This window comes from Montipora capricornis, chromosome 6 (genome assembly GCF_036669925.1).
Source record: "Montipora capricornis isolate CH-2021 chromosome 6, ASM3666992v2, whole genome shotgun sequence".
Classification (NCBI taxonomy): domain Eukaryota; kingdom Metazoa; phylum Cnidaria; class Anthozoa; order Scleractinia; family Acroporidae; genus Montipora; species Montipora capricornis.
The window spans coordinates 30,936,466-30,958,965 of NC_090888.1; the positions used below are offsets into that span (position 1 = coordinate 30,936,466).

The 22,500-nt window shown below is 40.6% G+C and overlaps 1 long non-coding RNA gene and 3 pseudogenes across 6 annotated transcripts in view; 1 reads left to right on the plus strand and 3 right to left on the minus strand.

The window, feature by feature from the left end:
* The first annotated feature begins 1,943 nt into the window (after window positions 1-1,943).
* LOC138051957 (uncharacterized) overlaps window positions 1,944-22,500 on the plus strand; it is a 76,504-nt gene continuing 55,947 nt past the window's right edge. For all 6 annotated transcript variants that reach the window (XR_011132964.1, XR_011132967.1, XR_011132966.1 and 3 more), the window contains exons 1-2: window positions 1,944-2,035; window positions 3,388-3,522. This is a non-coding gene — a long non-coding RNA (uncharacterized lncRNA). The remainder of the gene's footprint in view (window positions 2,036-3,387; window positions 3,523-22,500) is intronic.
* LOC138050980 (uncharacterized) lies at window positions 14,547-18,107 on the minus strand (annotated as a pseudogene).
* On the minus strand, window positions 19,003-20,811 carry LOC138051091 (uncharacterized; annotated as a pseudogene).
* Window positions 20,831-22,070, minus strand: LOC138050981 (uncharacterized; annotated as a pseudogene).

Below are 22,500 nucleotides of genomic sequence, written 5' to 3' on the forward strand. Positions count from 1 at the left end.
TCTTCCTAAAAACTTTATTACAATATTTATTTACTTTTTTATCAATATTTGTTTTGCATAAAGCAGGCTAACAAATCTGTACCTTGCTAAGTTCGCATTTTTGAGCGTTAAAACAGAATTTTCGGTCCCGACTGATCAGCCGACCAGCTGACTCAATCGAGAGTGCACTGGACTTCCATGTGGGAGGTCGCGGGTTCGAGCCCGGGCTGGACCAAAACTCAGAGTCTTTAAATAACTGGGCAGAAAGTGCTGCCTTAGTAATGACATTTGCAGATGGATAGTCTTTCTAGTCTTCTCGGACAAGGACGATAAGCCGGATGTCCCGTCTTACAGCCCTTGTTCATTAACTCGGTGGGACGTTAAAGTTCCCATCTGACCTTTTCAGCATGTCGTCGGCTTCGCCGGATTAGCTTGAAGGGCTTCGGTGTGAATGAGACCACAATTGTGTATAACAGCCAGAAGTCAAGCTAATTAGCCAAGTGCTGGAACCTCACTATTTTGCAAGTAACCACATGTCTTCTGAGGGGGCTATTTACCTAAGACATCTACCATGGCACTATATGGATATACAGCACCAAAACAATATCGTGTACTATCAGAGCTACATATTAAGCAAAGACAACTTGAATCTCCTGGAAGACGAAACGCAGATCAGTTGACAATATGGAATAAAGCGTTGTGTTACTGCACTACCACACGTACGCAATGCGTGCCTATCTTTGGAAATTGTCATTCTTCGTTTTGGTGCCAAAAATTAATAAACCCTACAAATCGTTACGTTGACTTAGCATTCAAAATAGGGAGCTTACGAAACGACAACGGCGACGGCAACGACGACACTACAAAACAATAGGTTTAGTGAGCAAAAACAATGGCCCTGCACGTGCGTTATACATTTTGGTACATTTCTTTGCCGTCATCTCCTAAATGACGACGTGAAATGACCAAATTCAAGGTTCTGTGGAGGACGTTAGCACATGACGATGAATTTTCAGTTTTCTCTCTACGCTTCCAACCCACTCATACCAGTTGAATTCCTCGACAGTTACTACACATATTTAACGCGAAACGACATGAAAAAGTTTCGTAGTGATATAAATAACGCGAACTTGCATTTTTAAATTAAGTCCTCGTAGCCGTCGTCGTCCTCGTTTCGTAAGCTCCCTATTATTGTGTTTGGGTTGCCTGTGAAAGAACGAATAGTCTCCTAGTCGTTATTTCTACTAACAAAAATTATCGGATTAAATCCTTTACGTACAAAATATTTATCGAAGCTACAATTTTTATTTCACTAGTCCTAACTCTTGACTATGATTTTCCCTGAACTCACCATCCACACACACAATTACCGGGTGTCTGGAAAACCCGAATAGCGAATAGCGAAAAGTCGCGAATACCGAACAGCGAATAGTCACGAATAGTACGAATAGTGCGAATAGTCGCGAATAGTCGCGAATAGTGACGAATAGTCACGAATAGTCACGAATAGTAACAAATAGTGGCAAATAAGGGTGGAGGGGGGGGGGGGGGGAAGGAGATTGTGACGAAATGACGAAAATTTGGTACCCAGTACTTCCTGGTCAACCGCGTAGCAACGTTGGATAGGATTTTCCCGCTAAAAAAGCAGAAATGTGTCGGCGAAGGACAGCTTGAGCCCTGAGAAGAAAAGGTAATAAATGCACTGAAATCCTCTTGCTTATTTGTATAATTAATTAACGCAATGGTTATCAGAGTAGCTCGTTTGTCTCTTTAATCACAAACCACTTGCCTCACATTTTGATTTTATTCCTTTTTACAGAACGTGTCTCGCCGGTTGTCTTCAGACAACCAGAGTTAGTAGACAAACTCTGAGACAACCAAACAACGAAAGAAAGAAATAAGATTTAGCGTGAGCCCGCGTGTCTTTGAGTCGGTCAATGACTTGCGCAGTTGTCTTTTGTTAATAATGGCGTTGTTGATCATCGATCAGTCATCTGTGTGCACGTACGTATTCGTGTAACTGTTAGCCTTTTAGAAGAGACTTTTTTCATGGAAGGTGAGTATATTATGAGATTTATATTGAAACGTTGTCTGATACAAAATAATTCGTAAGTAGATATTTATAGACCTTTTCACGGTTTCTGACGCCGTGTTGGTTGGGGGCAAACGCGTCTGCAATTACAGTGAATGTATGGGAATTGTGCCGACTTTGAACCATTATAAATCCTGGCGGTTGTGGAGGCGATAATACCTCTCAAAAAGAACTTCTGTTGAGATTATTTTCGTGAAGTGTGGCGATCAGAATCTTGCTGTAACGACCGTAAAACGAAATTTGTAAATAATTTCTTATAAATCCTTGCAATCAAAATTATGCAAATGCCCGCGAAATTTGAAGCGACACGAGGAGATTCTTATTGAGTTTTCAGACATTGCTCCTTTGTGCAATGATCTAACTTTCTGTTGAGTCTCTGATATTAGTAAAAGTTAATGGCTTAAAAAGATTTAAAATGTTTGAAATATGCAGCTTTGTTAAAGAGGTTTGAATTCGGCCAAAATCCCATGTACATTCACTATATTCACTATAATTTAAGCCGCGTTTGCCCCTCCCAACCAATATGGCATCAGAAACCGTGAAAAGGTATATTCTTAGAGGTAGTAGGTGTAAAAAGTCATCTTTTGAAATTTCAATTTATCCAGCAGTTGTTATAGGCAGTAGAATACCTGTTCACTCTTTGGGGTTTATCAAAGTCTGCAGTCATGTTAAGATAAGAAGGGAGAGCTTGGGAATGGAGTTGGTCAAAGTTTTGCCTCTGCGATCTGCTATACACAGTGAAGACCTATGTGAATTATTAAAAACTCCCGAATTGAGAGCAACCTACATGTGTACCGAATATATTGCTCATTCTTTAAGCCAAGTGTGCAATGAACCATGTCAACTTGTGGTCACTCATTATCACTATTAACATCTCTGCGCACACTTTGATATCATACTTTTGGTTTACTTGACGATTCACTGAAGGGAAAAAACCGAGCACATACATGAGATTACAAGGAAGGTAGAAATAGAAAACCAAAGGAAAGTGAATTCAGAAAAACACAACAATTACACAATCTGTGCGGCTCTCCGGATTACAGAAATGGTTTTGCATACAACATGGACAAATGTATAATTTATGCAAAAAGTAAACAATACTAGCGAAACTGACACAAAGAACAATACGAGCATAACAGGGGTGTTAACGAGGTAGTGTGACAAAGGTAGGAAAAAAACAAGCGAGGCTTAATTACAAACTAGGAAAACTATAATAGGAATAACCAAGAAGGGAGAAAACAAATGAAAACTAATTACACGGAAAATACTGGAATTTGTTGCTACAAGCACTACTCATTTTTATTCATCCATTACAGAAAAAAGGACAGGAGTGGCAGTCTTTTTAAGTACTGCAACTTGGTTGTGAATGGGTATTCTGGAATCCAAGGGTGTAAAGTGCAGACTGCAGGTTGCAGGTCGTTGTTTTATCATAACAAACAACCCAAACCCAGGTAGGGAGAACATTCGCTTGTTCCTTAGACTGCAACAATCTAGCCAGTTTATGCTGGCCATCACTCTCGATCATCTGATTAAATAGAGTAGAACACAATTGTTCTCGCCTTTCAAAAAGTGACATCAAATTGGCATCTGCTAGCTCTTCTCTATGCAAAAGTTCTGGATACACAATCCTTAGGCCTCACTTCGGTATCCTTTCAATCTGATAAGACGAATAGCCCGGTGGACAGAGACAGAGCATATACATGCACAGTGAGGTCGTTTACTGACTATCTTAAAATTGCTGGGTGTAAACACAGCTTATTATAATATGCAAAACATAAGTTTGAAAGCCCAAAACTCCCGTGCTGCATATTAATTCAGTCACATACACATGCAAATTGCATATTTACAGTGTAAACTATTGAGTCTTTGACGTCATTATCTCCTCGATCCAGCTCTCTCAAGATTTTAAAGTTAGTAATGGCGTCCCATTAACCCTTTGACACCTAAACTGGCCTAAACGGGTCAGATTTAGTGTTTTAGGATTAAACAGAAAAATTCCAGTTTAAGAAAAACAGGTGTCTTTTTGAAATCAAGTCTTAAAACGTGGACCAGTCACTGTTTAGTTAACATAGTTTTGAAATCTATAGAAAAATAAAAATTGTATTTTTTGGTTGTAGTGGCACTTAAACTCTACAGTTATCCTTTTTTGCCAAGTGTGTTAGATTTAACATTTCTTTGTCTGGTTCGACTCACAGCCATATTTGGTAAATCACGTGACCAAAACAGAAAATGCCTAAAAACTCAGGGAGGTGACTATGTTTTTCACAAATTTTTTACGCAATAGTATGAGAACATTCTAACACAAAATCTGTAGCATGGATTTTAAAAGAAATTAGTTCTGAAAAAAATTATTATGTCATAAGGCCCTCCTTTGATACACTTTTCAAAACATAGTTCCATGTTTTGTCCAAATAGAAATTCTGTGCTACAGTTTACAAAACATGATGATATGGTTCCCATCCAGTGAAAAAACCACGTCTTCCTTTTGTTTCCTGAGAGCTGTAACATGTTTTTCACTAAAACGCATGGCAGAGGACTGGGACTAGTTGCGCATGCTCCCTATGATTGAAGTGGCAGATTTTCACTGAAAAAGTAACTTCAAAGAACCATCCATGCAACCTTTTTGTAGGGCTCTTGACTAAAAAGCTTCCTTAGCATCCATTGTCTTTCTGTAGTTAAGAGCCTCCCTTATAACCTTACTTCTTCACATTTCTCAAATGTTACCGTCTTAACTGGGCATTGTTTATGCCATTGTCTTACTAACAAAATTGCTAGCTTGTACAAACTAAATAGCTAGGATACTGGTCCATTTTGGAAAAGATAATTATAACGAAAAAGAGAGCTTAGATACGCAGACTATCTCTGACCTGTACTGTATCAAATTGGACACTTTTACAAAGTAGAATTCTTGGCACTGGTCTCCAAGTGCATTTAAAATGATGCCTTGTTTTCAGTACAGCATACCTGTTTTCGGCTATCAAAATAAATTAGTTTGCAGATGAAAGATGAATGTCAGCTTTTAAATTACGACGAAGATGAATTTTAATTTTCGGAAATTGCTAGCATGTCTAATTTATTAGATATGGGTAGCAGTCTGTAGGAAGATGCACATTACAATGCTGTTGACAAAGGAGTACTCAAGGGGAAGGCGGCATCAATGTGCTTTTCTCTTTCAGTGCAAGAACAAAGTTGTTATTTCAATACTTGCCCTACATGTACATGAGTGTGACAGGCTAAAACATCTTATAGATGGATGGTTTTCACCTGACATTACAGCAGCTATGTTGGTGCACAGAACAACAGAGAAAAAAGTCTCTTGCAAATTTGAATCTACATGTATTATAATGCAAAACATGAGCCATAATTTGCTATTTTGTGCACCAACATGGGCATCTCATCACATGATTGAAAACCATCTACCATTAAAACAGACTTTGTGAGTGAAAAAAATTTTCTATTTTTAAAGTGATAATGATGAAACTGGTATCGTGACACCTAGAAGAATGATGACCTTTGGAAGTTTTATGGGTGGCACAAAGAATCAGGTGTTACCTTTTTTAGAATGCCTGATTGTGCAAAAATGGGGAAGTGTCTTCCCCAAAATTTTTCCGTGTGATTTCAGATAATTGAAGAACTGTTTCTGGTCAGCGATCAGGTTCTAACGAAGTAGAACAGTACAATCTAAATCTCATTCAGTGCTCGACACTGACTTTTTTGAACACTAGGGAATGGGCTAGTGACTGAAATAAATCACTAGCCCAGAAGGACAAGCCACTGGTCCAAAGAAAAAGGACCTGGGGGTTTAGGAACCAGTCTTCTGCTCTCCAGAATCCTCCCCCAACCCCCTGTTGTATGACGTAATATTACGTACATGTACTGTAATTTCTGTGCGATTACCCGTGGGTAATCAACCGAGGCTGCGCAGATACAAAAGCTATGGCCTTTTAGGCTCTGATAGGGTAAGGTGGTGACCCTTGTACTATGCCGAAGGAGATTGGACACCACGCTATGGGTAACGTAACGACCTGAGTTGGAAATAAAACAAAGGTCCCGGTTGTGGTCTAGCTAAGAGAAAATATTCTTGCATGGCTACAACGGCGCAAAGGGGTGACAAGGTGTGACCTATAGTGAGAGAATGCCTTTCCCTAGAAATGTCGGTCTTGGACGATTTTAGGTACACTGTCATGCGCTGTGGGTGGGCCAGGTTAGGATGAAAGGTTATGCAATCGGTAGAGACCATAAACCATAAACAGTCTTAATCGTATCGACTGACGGCAAGAGAGAGAGATCTAAGGATGGGCGAAATTTGTAAACCCCACTGTATGTAAACTCGCTGCAACGGAGAAACGTGAAAAAGGCCAAGTTGAAAGCAGCCCAAATCATAGAAAAGTCCCGGGGTCTAAGCCATGGGTGCAGAATGGGACGAATGGCAAGGAGTACCTGAGGTGTCACTGGCAAGCGACGGATGCGCTGGTTGCCCTGGTAGCGAAGGATACCACACAGGACCTTACCGAGAAGAAGCTTACCCTTAAGGGGATCATTGTACCCAGCTGTAATATGAAGATTACGAACCGCGGCTAAATAAAGTTTAAATGTGCTGTGACACACTGTTCTAGATAGGTAAGAGGCAAAAGAAATCAGTGTCCCTTCAGAGGCAGGTAATACATCCCCGTCTGGGTTGAGGAGACTGTTCATCAGGCAAAATTGTAAAAATTGACGTTCCCCAGAGCTGTAGGCCCGATTGGTGGTCGCGGCCAGGCCCCAAGAAGCGTACTTACCTTAAAACTTTTTCCCTCAGAGGGTCATGAGCGAAGGTGGGATGGTACAAGGACTCTGGTTGGCGTGGGGGGCAAGAGACCGGAAGCGCTGCATCTGAAAGCGGGAGAGGGTGTCAGCGATCTCGTTTGAAACCCCAGTGACATGACGGGCATGCACTACAAAATTTTGCTGCATAGAGAGAAGCACAAGTTGGAGAACCAATTCCATAATGCAAGGTGTCTTACAGCGCCCTGAATTTATGATAGCGACCACCGATAGATTGTCACACCAGAATTGAAGGTGCTTCCCTGTGAGAAAGGGGTGCCACACGAAGCAAGCGACTACAATGGGAAAGAGTTCTTACCATTCAACACTAATTCCGCATTGTTCAAGCTCATGTGGGGAGGCCAACGACCTTGAAACCACTTTCCCTGAAAATAGCCCCCAAATCCTATTGAGCCTGCAGCGTCAGTATAGAGCTCAAGATGCTGCGCCAGGGTTAGGAGCAGACTCGAGAAAGAAGGAACGCCCGTTCCAGTTTGAGATAAAAACTTTCCACATGGCCAGGTCCTTAAAAAATTCCTTATTAAGTCTTATATGGTGAAAACGACTGGGGGATCCCCTGGTCAAATTAATCGCCCGCTGTAGAAAGGTCCTGCCCGGCACCACCACTTTGCATGCAAATTGAAGAGTTCCGATTAGTGATTGTAAATTTATGAGGCGAACTGATCGGCAGTGTTTAAAGGAGTTAAGCAAAACACTGATCCTGGAGGGTTTATCCTGGGGTAAGTGGGCCTCCATGCGCACGCTGTCTAAGGCGATACCCATGAACTTGATCTATGGTCTTAGAAGCGACGACGGGGGCTTTTAGGGACATGAATACATGTAATAGAGTACTAAAATTAGTTATTAAACATGCCAATTTGGATCTTTTGGCAATGAAAAAATCTTCCAGGATGTAAATAGCATGCTGGATGTTGTAGTTGTTTTTAAGAATCCATTCTAGACCATCCAACAGCTGATTAAAAACGAATTGGGCACTACAGAGCCCAAAGGGTAGATACATATCGACATAGTACTGGGATTGCCAATGAATTCCCAGTAAGTGCCAGTCATCAGGATGAATGGGTATGAGGCGGAAGGCTGATTTTAGATCAGGTTTGGCCATGAAAGCTCCCCTACCCAGGGATTGGAGGATGTGAATGGTGTTGTCGACCCGAACATAACTAAGATAGTAGGGGTCTTTAGGAATGTGGTCGTTAATGCTGGTGCCTAGGGGGTAGGAGAGGTGATAAATAGTGGGCCACTCGGTCGAGTGCTATTTTGGGATCACCCCTACAGGGTGACATTGAAACTTAGGTAAGGGCGGGGAGGGGTAGGGTCCCGCTACCGTGCCAGAGCTATCTCCTTGTGGAGGTTAGAAGAGACTACGTCAGGGTGCTGTGCTGCGGAAATTAGGTCAGGGTAGACCCGGGATGAACGCGGCCCTGAATAACTAATGCGAGCGCCCTCCTTAAGCGTACTAAGTAGATCACTAACAAAGTTGTGATCGGGGTGATGCGTTAATTCTAATTCTAAGTGATAAATGTCAATCGGCGAGGATACCAATGGCCTCTGCACCGTTGCTGCTCCACTTTATTTCTTGCCATGCTCACTGGGTTTAGTGGACTTGCCGGCATTGTTGGGCTGTTGCTGGGGGCAGTCTGGGGCGACGTGGTTGGTGGAATGGCAGCGGCGGCATACGTGTGGGTAGGTGCAGTTACGGCGTCGGCAACCAGAAGTCTTGTTGAAATCCAAGCACACGGTTTGGGGTCGCAGCGGTGTCCTGTTGAGGTCAGAAGAAGGGCAGACATCTTTAGCATGGTTGGGGCTCGAGCAAACGTTGCAATGGGGCGTAGATAGGCCCGCAAAAGTCACTGTCCATAGCTCGAGGTCTACATTATCCCAGCTGAGGGATAATGAGCTGAGCTGCCCAGTGACAGAATTGCTTGTCGTATGATAACCAGGCCAGACCTTTAAATTTAGTGACCGCTCTGCTAATTATTTGCTGGTACTTTATGAGCTCAAATGCCCTACGTGGGTAGGCAGACACAAGGACTATCATGTAGGCCATATATGCATCTAGCCACTTCTGGAATGTGTCAATGACAGGTTTTTTCTTTCGCACCATGGTGGCCGGAGAACCCATGGGGCCTGAGGATGAATCGTCCAAGCGCAACTGGATTTCAGGGGTCTGGGACTGATACAAGTTGTTGGGCAAAAGTAACGCAAAATCAATGTACTCACCCCTGCGGATTTTGTCCTCCAAAGACTTGTCTAATGGCCTTGAAAGACCCAGAGGAGAGGCCATACCAGGAGTGCAACAGCTCTGGTTGGTTTAGGACGGAAGGTGTGCGGCAGACGAAGTTTGAAATGTCGACAAAGCTGAGCGAATTGATTTGGAGACGAGATCCTCAATGGCGGAACGTTGAGCTGGGCTGAACACTGTGGTGGGTTGCGAGCCGAAAGCAACCGGCTCTGGACCAGACTCAGTCATCTCCTCAATAGAAGGTTCTCCGTCTGTTCAATTTGTGGCGGACTTCCTCTTGGGTCACCCTAACTGGCGTGTTTTGACCGTAGTCATGCAGTGGTGTGGTCGCCTTTCTCAGCAAGACACGTTTGAGACGGGTGAGAAGCTGGCCTCGGGAGCCCATGATGGGAAGATTGATAGCTTGGAGACGGACTCTTAAGACTTTGAAATCTTTTCCCTGAGCAGATGGACGGTTCATGTGCTGGGAACGACGAGGGCGGTGAGCCATTGTAAAAAACCAAATCGTAACCACACTAATATATTGAGAGCTAACTGCACTGAACAACAGAACATAAGTGATCTCTAAATAGTTTTCACATGCTTTTATAGCTTGACAAATGTCTGCTGGCATAGCCAGTCAGAAGAGCTGTACTACGAGAGAACTTAATATTACACATGTCAACTCTTAGCTGTGAATAGAGCTTTAAAAAAAGCGCCAATGCTGGGGATCGTACTAGCCTGCTAGCGACAACAAAGCTGCGAAGTGCCAAGTAAGAATACAATAAATCCTTAGTGTTTGCTGACCTTGGAAACTACTGGTAGATGGCACAAACGCTACATTGAAAACAGAGCCGCCATGAAAGGGTTAGAGATAGTGTTGTCACGATCCATTAACTACATTTTACTTGCGTGACAGTAAAATTGCGTTTTAAACAAATGCAGGGGGCCTAACCAGCGAGCTTGTTTGCAGGCTACAGGTGGCCATAACTGACTGTTGCTAACGGACAAAAAAATTAAGTGTTGGGCAAAACAACATGTGAAAGGTCTGTGGTGTTACAACCATAACGTACCGCTTGATACACCTAATTCTTGTCTCTTGCAATACGCAGATAAATGATACCGCTGTAGCTGCTCTGGTCAACAACGGTTCACATTGAGAAAATAAACTATGAAAACTTGCCATTCCCACAAAATTGAGCACCCATGAAAATTTTATGCCACCTATTCCCAGGCATTTGAACTTTTTAAGATTGGATTGTTCAAATTCCTGCCCCCTCCCGCTGTCTTTAATAAAGACCTTTTGAAGACCTTTTTTGTAAGCCAATCACTCACAAATGCTACATCTCTTCCTTTAAACTCTTTCATCTTGTCCAAAGACATGTTTTTATAGCTGTTTGTGACTTGGGCACCCAAAAAAAAAGCATTTGAAACCTGACACTTCCTGTTCAATTTTCCCCACCCCACGCAAGCAAAGGTCAAATTTTCCACTACTGGGCACAGCAGATAGTCAAATGCCCAGGGTTTGCCGGGGGGTGGGTGGGGGGAGTGTTTCAATTTGATCGGCGCATAATTGTTTCTGCCACAAAATAAAGTCTTTGAAATGTCTGAAACAATGTGATGAATGTATAAAGCGGGCCGGCAAGAGTGAGGTTATTCAAACTGCATCAGGCAAATTATCTCAGTTGTTCGTAGCATAAGCAATCAGCAACCACCACAATGCCATTCACTCGCACGTTGCACTTCTAATATTGTGCCACACTTTCCTTGGTACTAGTACTGGCTGAACATCTCGACTCCATTGTTTCCAAAAGGAGTCTACCATTCTTTGAACAAATTTTACACATTTTCTTGGGTTCTTGGTGTTACTGAATGGTCCTTGAGGAACCGCTGACATTGCACCTTCCAGGAGCATGCCATTAGGACACAAATATTTCCCATCGTCAGGATCATTGGGAACATGACCAATAGGACGTTGATTTACCAGGTTAGGGATCTCCATGAAGCATGTGTATAGCTCAAATGGAGAAAGAACTTCGCCAATGGCATTTTTTATGGCCCGTTTGCAGCTGTTAACAAGTACTTCTGCACATCCATTCTGATGAGGAACAGCAGGAGTTGTAAAAATCCATTGGGTGCCTTTCTCGGCACAAAAATCACGCAGCAGGTTTGGATCATGGCCTTGTATCATCTGACGCAGTCCTCGAGCGGCACCAACCATTTGTGATCCATTATCGCTTAGCAAAACAGCAGGAGAGCCACAAACTGCGAAAACTCTTCACAGCACTTGCATGAACTCCATTGTTGTACAGTCTACTGCCATTTGTACATGTAAGTGGGCTGCCCTGGTGTTGAGACAAGTAAAAATGACACCATAATGCTTGGCTCTCGTTACGCCCAATTTTAACGTTGAAATGTCTGAGACAATCGCAAGCAGTGAAGTGGAATGGTGGAGTTTGTGGAGCTAGGCGTACTGTGCCATCAACAATTTGCCACCAATCTTGTTCACTATTGCTGAGTCTGGCAGCATTGTAACGTCGCTGCTTTTGGCGGATAAGACATTTAATGTGTGAATTAAACCATGGAGTAGACTTTTTCTTGTTAAGGGTCTATTGGGGAATATGTTTCTTGATGGTATCAAAAAGTGTGGTTTTAAAATGAGTCCAGTTTTCTTTGACTGATTTTGTAGAAGGGTCTGACGCTTGGAATGATGTATATGATAATATTGTTCCTGCAGGCCTCCCATAATTATCTGCACGTTGATATAAGTAAAGAGCCACCAATCATTTAACTTAACTTGCCCGTTGAAACTACATGAATTTGTTATTAAATATCATATTAGATAGGGAGTGTCAGCCAGAGACCAATTTTAACTGACAGTAGATTTGCTATTTTTGTACTTGCATCTCTCGTTAAATTATATTAAACCTTTACGGTCAGATCAGTGGGAAGCTTCAAGATTTCTCTCTCTTGTGATGATGACAGGGGGATATCCCAAGACACTAAAAAGGCAGCTTCTCTTGAGTGTTATGCCCATCTTCATGAATTGAGATCCCTGGCATTATTGCACCGACTGCAACTGCAACGAAGCTCGCTAAAGACAGTATTCATAATGTCCTACTCATGGATAATCCTTATGAGAAAGCCCCAACAAGTCAAATGTCACATATTCTGTTGAGTACATGCCTAAAGACAGTGACCATGAACTGTATTTTGGATGGCTTGTTGATGAACCGATCAAGATACAATCCTTGTGTGAAAGAACTATTATTTCCTGTCAAACAATTAAGCAGTGTGGTATTATTTATGCAACCATTATAAGGGTATGCTTGGAAAGCACATGTATGTTATAGATGACAATGATTCAAAATATGACCTAGTTGAAATGCTACGTTCTTGCACACCTGCAGCTAACAAGCAACAAATCCTCCACTCATTTCAAACAGAACATGGAACAATTCGTGTACTCATTGCCACAATTGCTTTCGGTATGGGAGTAGATTGCAAAGGAGTACACAGAATAGTTCACTATGGGCCATCAAAAAGTGTTGAAACTTATGTTAAGAAGACAGGGTGTGCTGGCAGAGATAGGAGGCAAAGTCATGCATACATTTTGTATCATGGAATTTTATTAAATCATGTTGAGGGAGACATCAAATCTGTTTTTAAAACTGAAGGGTGGAGGCGAAAGGCACCATTTCAATATTTTGAAACTGTTTTAGAGCAGTTTCATAAACCACATATTTGCTGTGGCAATTGTGCCTCAACATGAAAATGTGGGGAATCTGACTGTAACCAGCATGCTGCATTTTCTAAAAGTGAAGACCTCCAAGCAGTGTTCCACTCATCAAGGGAGAAAGAGGTGACTGCAGAAAAGAGGAAAGCAGTTGAAGTAAACTTGGTTAAGTACCACAAGTTACTGGTCATGTAACTGTTCAATACTGCAGCCAATGGAAATGTCAAACTCTGACTAATTTGCATTTTATGGTGGGTTTTTCTGAACATCAGGTATCTCAGGTCCCTAAAAACTTAGAAAGGATATTTAGTTTCTCCAACATTCTCAATGTGGTTGAAATATGGGACAGACGACATGCAGAAAAAATCCTTTCAATTGTCGCTGGTGTTTTGTAAGATATTGAAAATGCAGTACATGTAAATACAGGTAGCCTGTATACAGAGGAGGGTGATGACCAGTATGACTTTGATGATGAGTTCATGGATGAGTGGAATGAGCTATTTCAAGATGATGGATTATTTGATATGATAATTGAAAAGATGTCATTGTCACAACTGCAGTCTTGGCTTATTGATGAAGAAATAAGTGCTTCAAGTGACATGTTAAAAGATGGAGTGCCAAGAGCTGTATTGGACACCATTGAGTTGATGAACATGGATGGACAAATAATTTATCCATCCAGTTTTATTCCTTGAAATTTTTATGTACACTGTATGGTGTTTTGCCTTAGCTCACCCTTTCTTCTGCCAGCTTCTATTACATGAAAATTAAAATAATGAGGGAGTGTGTGAAAAACATCCCTAAGTGACATTTGGGTCAAATACTTTTTTGTTCCTATCTCATGGAGTTCTGTTTTTCAAGGCACCACCCTCATTTAATGATTTTCCTTAATTTCCTAAAGAATACAGTGGAACTTCTGTACCACAAAAACCCAAGGGATTGGCAAAATTTGTTTGCTATAATGAGTTCCATTTCTATTGAGGATCTTTTTCATTATGTTTTGCTGTTGCTGGGGTAAAGAACATCATTTGTTAGATAGAGGTTTGTTTAGTAGAGGTTCCACTGTACAATATTTAAATTAATGTTTGTTCATAGATGTTCAGAAAGACCAAGTTGCTTTCTGGTTAACTCCACATTGCCTTTTCTTCGACACTATCAAACATCCAGCACTAAATAGTCTAATATGTCACTGCTTGAATTTCCTTCATCACAGTGGCATTGATTGAGTAGCCACTTAATGTAATACAATAATCTGTTTCTTATAAGAATTGAACAAGAAAAAAAATCAAGGCTTATATTATCTGCATACACTGAGTTATCTCAAATTGTCTACCCAAGTCTTTGCATAGGCTCTCTGGCGTAAAATGCAAGATTGGTCTAGAAAGCTGTACAAAAATAATGCATGTGTTTGTATCAAAATACAAGTTTATGAATCATGTGAAATTAAATGAGTTCAGTCTTCAAATTTATAGTATTGATGTCTTCATTTTGTTAAGTACTTTCTTGTACCCATCAAAGAAAGAATACGCATTTTGTGGTTCCAGAAAATACCCAGTATAATCACTTACTTGGGATCATTGCAATATTGCTGAAGGTGAAAGGGAACCTTTCTTAAGTCAACTATTGGGGAGGGTCCTAGTGTTTCATCCAAACACTGGGAATCTGTGCATCTTTTTACTGCAGGTAAATGTTTATCATGCTCTTATACCCCAAGTGATATTCTTCTTATGTTTCTTGATCCACTGGTATAAACTAGAGGCATCTAAGCTTTTAGGTCTGTTGGACTGAAAGTCTTAAAAGTGGTTATAGCTCGTCCCTTGAATTTGCGTAAAAAACTCAACTACTCTCGCAATGAGCTCCTGAAGATCTCTTAATGTAGATCCTTCTACATGTTTCCCTTGTCTGTGACATTTGGTCCCAGGTGTTTGATGCCCTGCTTGATGAAGTTATTGCTGTGTTCAGAGGCTTCATCAAGTGGAATGTTTGTCCCAATGTTACTTGCACTATTGACTGAACAGTTCCATATAAACCATGCATGTTTCATACTATGCGTGTCATCGGATTTGCAGTACAACATAATGTACTTGTACTGCCTCACTATCCTTGACCTGTCCCCTTCTTTAAAGGCATCAATGAAATTGAAGGGAAAAAATCCATCTGTCAGCAAAGCAAAGTTATAGTTAAATACATCATTCTCTGGTTTTGATTCACCTTGAGGAGGAGTAGGGGTTGATGAGGCAAAGTCATTTACGTCATCTTCAACTTGAACTGGAGGGTCATCATGAGCCCTTCTTGACTTTACATTATACTTGAATGACCTCTGGCATCCAGGGTACCGGCATGGAAACCTCCCATCAGGTGTCAGTTGTTGATGGTTAAGAACTTTGTCCCTTTCTTGTTGAGTGACCACACGATTCACAAGGTCATTCACGCTCAAAGCATGTTGAAAACAAATTCATCAACTACCTTTGCTGACATTTCAAGCAGACAATGTAGCTTTTCTACCTTCTTCACTGAATTTAAGTTTGTGGGTTGGCTAAGGTTTAAGGGGGCTCCTTACTTGTTTTCAAAGCCTAAGACCTTCATGGCAGCAACGATTACCCTTGATGTAACCACAACTGGAAAAAAGTCTTTGTTCGCTCAGTATGACGAGTGGGTATCACTTGTTACATTCCTTAGAGTGCGATCAGCAAACATGGTGCAGATGTCTACATCAGATTTTCCACTAAAGGATCTAGAGTACATGTAGATTAACAGTGATTTCACTGTAAGCTAACCGTTTTAATTTTCCTATATATATATATTTTTAAATAACTCTAGACAGTTCAACAAAATTGAAAATATACCCCCCAGAAAAGATGATGAAGAAAGTGGATAACCCAGTAACAAATGTATGATTCAAGATCATGCTGCACCAGATGTACCAATAAATTAATCCCTGTCTTAATGGAATTAATTACTTTATTCTTTAATCTTCCATGACCTGACTGATCTTGTATCACTCATTCTATTTAAATCATAAGGATAGAATATTGGAATGTAAATTATTGTGAAAAAAAAAGAAGAAATCTGTCACCTAACAATTCAGTGATGTACCCTCTTGCATATGTGTGCTTTGAAGCCCATGCATTTACAGGTGTTAATGCATTACAGTGGGTGGTTACAATAGAGGTTATTTAGAGCATTACATTTACAGCATTTTGCTGACTAGGAAATTAAAACTAGTAATTTTCTAGGCATAGTAAAATCATAAACAAAAACTTAGCACTTTAACAGCTGCATGCCAATTGGAGATTGATGCCTTCCAAGCGGTCATTTGGGGTGTAGCCATTTGCCACTGAGGGAATCACATTTACAACCCTTTTAACAGTGAGCTGGTCATCAGAAAATATCTGACCATCCACACCACCATCACTTGTTTGTGGGAGGTAGGAATGGAATGGTTGAAGTATTGACATCGGGTCTTCATTTACATTTTCATTCTTGAAAATAAGTCCCAGGGGAACCTGCTAAAAAGTATAATAAATCTATAGTGATAAATAAATACCATAGATAAAATACTGTACGATTATTAGTTTATCGTGCCACAACCTCAAGGATCTAGAGAGGAGGGTTGCTGACCCCACATTTCCCGCTTCTTTCAAATTTATGTCATTGCTATCCCAAATGTTGTTTTTCTTCCCTTAATGCGACATCTTTGCCCATTTTTTTGCCACCTGGTATATAATTTTCCACAACCTCATTTTGAACCAGAGGTAAAAACCTATGGAACATGTAGAGCTCTTATTGAACTTGTTTGGAGCGTGATAGCAAGACTATACTTGGAAAGGTATCAGAGATTAAGAGAAGACACATTTGTTGGTTTCCATTGGACTTGACTTATGGATACATAAAGTGTATAAAAATAATAAGCATTCAGATCTTTAGTAAGTCTTTCGAATAAATAAAGTTTGGATACCAATGTCACAATTTGTTCAACTAGTAATTAATAACCTTTTTAGACTTCTTTGACATCTCCTCAGTATATTTGGGGGGAATATGGTAGATGCACGCTTTATTTAATGGCTCCAAAACATCAAAGTATACCAATAAAATCTTTGCAGTTAAAATCAGGTAACTGGACCTTTGCCCTTGCTGGTCTTCAATAGTTGGTAAAACTGCAAGTTTGACAACTCCTGAAGATTTGCTTTTGGTTGTTTGGAGTCAAGGAGTGCTCCAGACACCCTGTTCTCAATCATTTGGTGGTTCACCCAATGAAAGTCACGGTTTGTGATTGCATTGTCATACTCTGTCACTGTAGCTGGAAGTCCAAATTGTCAAATGAAATAACAAATCCAGGGTGTGCAGCCTTCTTAAATTCATACTCCTTCATCCTGGTTTTAGTTTGCTCTTGGCGGCACTCTGCTGAATATGTTTGCTGGGGTTCTTGTTGCATCAAAATATTTTTGTGCTTCTCTTAAGTTTCAGTCACTTTGGAGTTTTCTTGAGAAATTGTGTCCCTTGCTTTTAAAAGGAGGGCATCATGATTACCCCCAAGCTTGTCCAACGGTTAAAGAATCTGACTGTTTGAATTTGTCACCTTTAGGCTGTTGAGCCTACTGAGGTTTGCCTGTGACACAAAAACGACCTATCTTAGAAATTCATAATACATTGTGAATATACATGTATCTCTTTTATATGAAGATATTTCTTTTAGTTTCATGATCAATAGTATCTTTTAAAATACAAAGTTCTTAAATACCATGATTATTTTTATCGTTCTGACAGTTTTATTACTTTATTGTATGTATTGTTTTATCAAATACAGATTGACCTTAAATAATAAATGTGCTGTAATTTAGCGTAAACAATTTCAGATACGTATGCCACAAAATAAAAAGTATTAAAAGTAAAATAAGCTCAAGATCAATAAAACAAATCACACCTCAACAGAGTTGCTTTTCAGGAGAATTCCTATCACAGATGCAGCAGTGCTCATGTCCTTGTTTTGCTTTGTCAACAGAATAGATCCTGCGATAGCCAAGCTTCCAAAGCAGTCGAAAGATTTTGTTCTTTTGTTGATAGCCAAAGTGAGAAGGAATGAATAAAAAAGCGGGAGCTCGTTCACACCACTCATCACAAACTAACTGTAGGTCAAACTTCTCCAAATCGTCCTTTTCAATTTTCTTTAAAATTAAGGGGTTTCTTGTTGAACATAATTCAGCAACTTCTTTGCTAACAATCTTCAGCTCCTGCAATTTGAGACAGAACGCCATGAGCCAAGGCTTTTCCAATGGACTGATGTGAACAAGTTAGAGATTTGTTTACGTTTTTACTGGGATACTGAATTTTAATTGCACTTAACTATGTTCTTGGATGCCGGATGATCTTGGAGTTGAAGTCACTCCAGGAAGAAATGCATGTGACTTGCCATATTTTGATTTGGAAGGCACTCAACAGGAGACTCGATTATCGACTTTGAATTGGAGGTAGGAAACCAGGAAGGTAAGCAGGCACAGGCTGCAGAAGAAGTGCAAGTGGTAGCTTCGCCTGTGCCAAACTGAAGTGATTTGGATACTTTCTCTCGATTAAAAATTACATGTGTCCGTGCCTTGTCACGGACCTGGTTCTGATTGTTTCCTTCAGGAATTTTGCCGTCTAATTCTTCTGAAACCCTTTGAAGGCACTTTGTTATCGGGACATCCCTTCTTTTAAAGGCTTCTTCAATTTCTTGGTGAATTTTGTTCTGTTTTTCTGGAAATCACTGAAACTTCGTCAATCGTTTGTAGCAAATGCTCCTGCAAACAAATATCTGCTGTTCACAAAACAGCTCACAACCACATTAAGGGACGATTTAATAATGCCTTGCAAGTTGATCGAAGTTTTAGATCAGTAGCACAGTTCTGTTGTACAAAGGCGTAACATTGGGGTGAAATTGAAAAATATATTTATGAATCAATTTTTGTAAGAAATAAGTCAGAAAGTGAAGGAAATTGGTTCCTATCTTGAAATTATGTAACCTTGGTCAATTCGAACGCCTTTCAAGCTAATTTTCTATTACCCATGATGCAATGCGACCACGCCCTTTTTTGTAAAAAATGCATAAATGCCATTTGTTAAGGAAAATTTCGGCAAAAAATGTTAATTGCAAGCTACTGAGAACAAAAACAGTTAAAGGGATGCCAGAATTTGTTCATGTTCATCCAATGGAACTTGATAAATTGGTCTTCCCCTCCTTTGCTTTGACACATTATCATCATCTTGTCCTTTTCCCTCTGAGGGAAACAGAGTGGTCCACAAATGTACTGCACAGTTCCTGGGAATACTCCTGGCACCTTATCAACTAGTTTGTATGTGCGATCAATAAGGTTCTCCCTTGAAAAGAAATTTACAAGAAGAACAGCTTGTCCTTTGGAATAAATCCTTCCACTATAAGGATCGTCAAAGTTTTCTTGAAGGGAAATGACTCCACTGCTGGTAACTTTAAGGAGGCAGTAATCATAGTGGCTATCATCTTCAGCTGCCACAGCCACAATGCTGTCTTTCGTTGCCAGGTCATCAACTTGAACTGAATGTTTAATGGTGCTTGCATCTTTAGTTGTCCTGGTTATTACACCTGAGAGCACTCTTGACAGAACAGTCTCCTTCCAGTTGCCCACCCATTCCTTATTTTCACAGCTGTCAAAATTCTCGACAATGCAACCATGGCAGTAACAAGATCTTTGTCTTGTGTGGACTTAAGCTGTTCACAGCAAGTTGGTACAGAGTGGAGTTGTCGGATGTCTTTCACAGTGCAGAATATTCCACCTTCCCTGTTACGTGCAACACTCAGCTCTCCAGTAGATGGCAAATAGAAGAAGACACGCCGCTTTAGCTGCACTGACTTCTGCCTAGCGGGAAATGAGGAAACAGCTGGTTCAGAGAAGTTATCTTTCAAAAAGTTACAAAGATCTTTCGCGTTTGATAGTGTGGCTTTCCTGGAGAGGACTGGTGAGGTTGCCTTGTGTTTGACATGGGAGCCAGCTGCATCTTGTTCTCCCTTTGCATGGGAGGTGGCAAAGTAGTTTCGCTGGACTGTGTATCCAAGAGTTGCCAGGGAATATGACAGGTTACCATAACAGTGCAGGCCCTTGTACTGTCCTGCACATCCATCTGTGAATTCATGCATTTTCTTGATAGTGCAGTTGGATTCTTCTAAATGCTTTAAAATTAGCTTCTGGATGTGAAGGACAGAGTGGTGAGCCTGGGTGATGTCATCGGAGATCACAAACAAATGCTCTTTACAAATTGCCAGTTCCTCTTCTGTGCTCTGGATGCCATCCACCTCAGCACTTAAATGCCTGTAAAAAATTGTTACATGAAGACTTATTTTGGTCACGTCAAAGTATTGGGACTGGCATAACCCTCAGAATAGTCATGAATGCACACGGCTTGATCAAGAGGAAGGTTTCAAAAAGAGAATCTAGCTGTTCCCTCTGCCATTTAGCAAGAAACGAGTGGTAAGGAAACTGTCCTAACAGCTGAATAAAATAATCAAACAGTTCCTTTGGCCCTGTGCACTTCTCAACAAGGGCTATTTTCTTCATGTCTTTTCTATGAGTGGTAAGTTTTCCAGTCGACACAAGTCATAACACTTCCATTTCACTTCGTGATTGCCAACACCTTTCTCCCAAGTTGTGAACTCCACAGTCTTTGCACTCCCTTTTCATAGTCTTGATAGTCTTGATCTTCGGGTTTGGGGCAAAGTGCTCGTTCAATAATATTTCCAACTGAGGTATACACTTCTGTAACTGCTTGATTAGCTTCTCTGCTTTCATCAGTCACTCTCTTCCTAAACTTCATGCAGTCTTTGAAGACAATTTGAAGTTCAACGTGGTGGCGACACATGCAGGTCTGCCTATCTCGTTCCCTTGCCCCCCCAACAAAATAAGGCTTCAGGTTTTCAAATTTTCGCCGAGATATCTTTATCTCTGGGTGCATTGATGCAAACTCTACGTATAGCTGCCATTATTTCTGCTTTCTTCTCCAGGGTATCTGGGAGACTCTTCTTAGCTCGTCCAGTGGCACGTTTATTGGCCATCCTGTTTGGGAATGATGTACCAGTAACATCGATTGGTGCGGCTTCTTCTTGAACCTGTGCATTTTGTTGTTTCTTTTTTTGATGGTATCGCTTACTTCATTCTCTAGCCATCTTTCTCTGTTTCTCAAGTTTCCCTTTATTTTTTCAAGCTATCTTCTGCTGGTTTAGTTCGTGCCAACGTATCTTTGTGGCGTCTTTGATAGGAACATACTGCCGTTGTCCGCTCTTGGCTTCTCAACATTTCTTTCTGGCTTCCACAACCGTTTCAATAATTCTCTCTCGGTTTTCTCATAATGTGCTCTTCTCTTGTCTTGCCTTTTTTTCTTCATTTGTTCTCGCCACATCCAGAATCCATAATCTTTTCATTCAATTTCACGGCCTTGTGCTTGCGAACAACACAGTACTCGACTGCATGCTTGAAACATGCGGCATATGCTCAGGCCGTTTCCTGCTCATTTCCTCACCTGATGGAATATATTTACTTCCTAATAAAGAAATCGAAAACAATTGTAGACTTTGGGATGATTTGGAAGTAAAGGAAGCCGTGAAAATGGCCAGAGCATCGCGCTTGTTCTTTCTCGAAATTCAATCACTTACCTTCCGTGGGATCAAAATTGTTGACCATAAGTTTCGAACAAAACTTGTCGCTAATATTTTTGTCAGCTTTTAACGGATTCGATCGATTTTGGTACGAAAATTTAGCTTGTCATTTGAGCATTTTGCTTATGTCGACATATACACACTCCAGTGTACTCTTTGTAAACAATACGATTGGGAAATTCAATGACCAGAATTATCGCGCAGCACATCACACCGCTTGCCAACTGTTTAGAATGATCTGTCTCTCCCAATCTTTAAAGCGTGAGGCATCACATGGTGAACACTTTCGTTGATTTTAAGAAAGAGTTAGCACCAATTTTCAGGATTTTGTTTTCTACTTTGCTTAAAAAGGAACCATTTTCATCATCTGTTAAGTCTTACGGCTTTAAACGAAACTTAAGCTGGCAAAAACAGGAAAACAGTGAATAGTGAAGCCCATGCGAGTTACATGTGATGCCATGTTTTCATTGCTAACTTTCGCCTCCAATTTAATTTTCTCAAAGGACCTTTATTCTACCTCTGTTGAGTCCAAAATCGTCTTTAACACATGTGTAACCATTTTTGGTAGATCTGATCATTGTGCGCAAGTAAAAGTTTTCGAATCACTGTCAACAATTTTCTTGGGGGTTCTGCTGTCCCATGACTTGCTAGAAAGCATGCTTGCTGAATTCTCCAGCAGCAGGAGTTGTATCCAACTGTCACAAAGATAATGCAAAATTATGTATCTTTAATCTTTAATCTTTAATTGACATAATTGCCTCTAGCAAGCTAATCTGGCAATGGACGGTGAGTACACAGAAGCTCATGACATTGACAGCGAGATAAATAAGCAAAATGAAAACAAATAACTAATTAAAACAAATAAAATTAAAATCGTCAACACATTAAATTATTACAAATACTTGAATGGAATACAGCAATGGAATCAGCACATATGGAAACAGGAGACAAAGCATTCCAAGCAGGAACAGTTCTTACAAAAAAAGAAT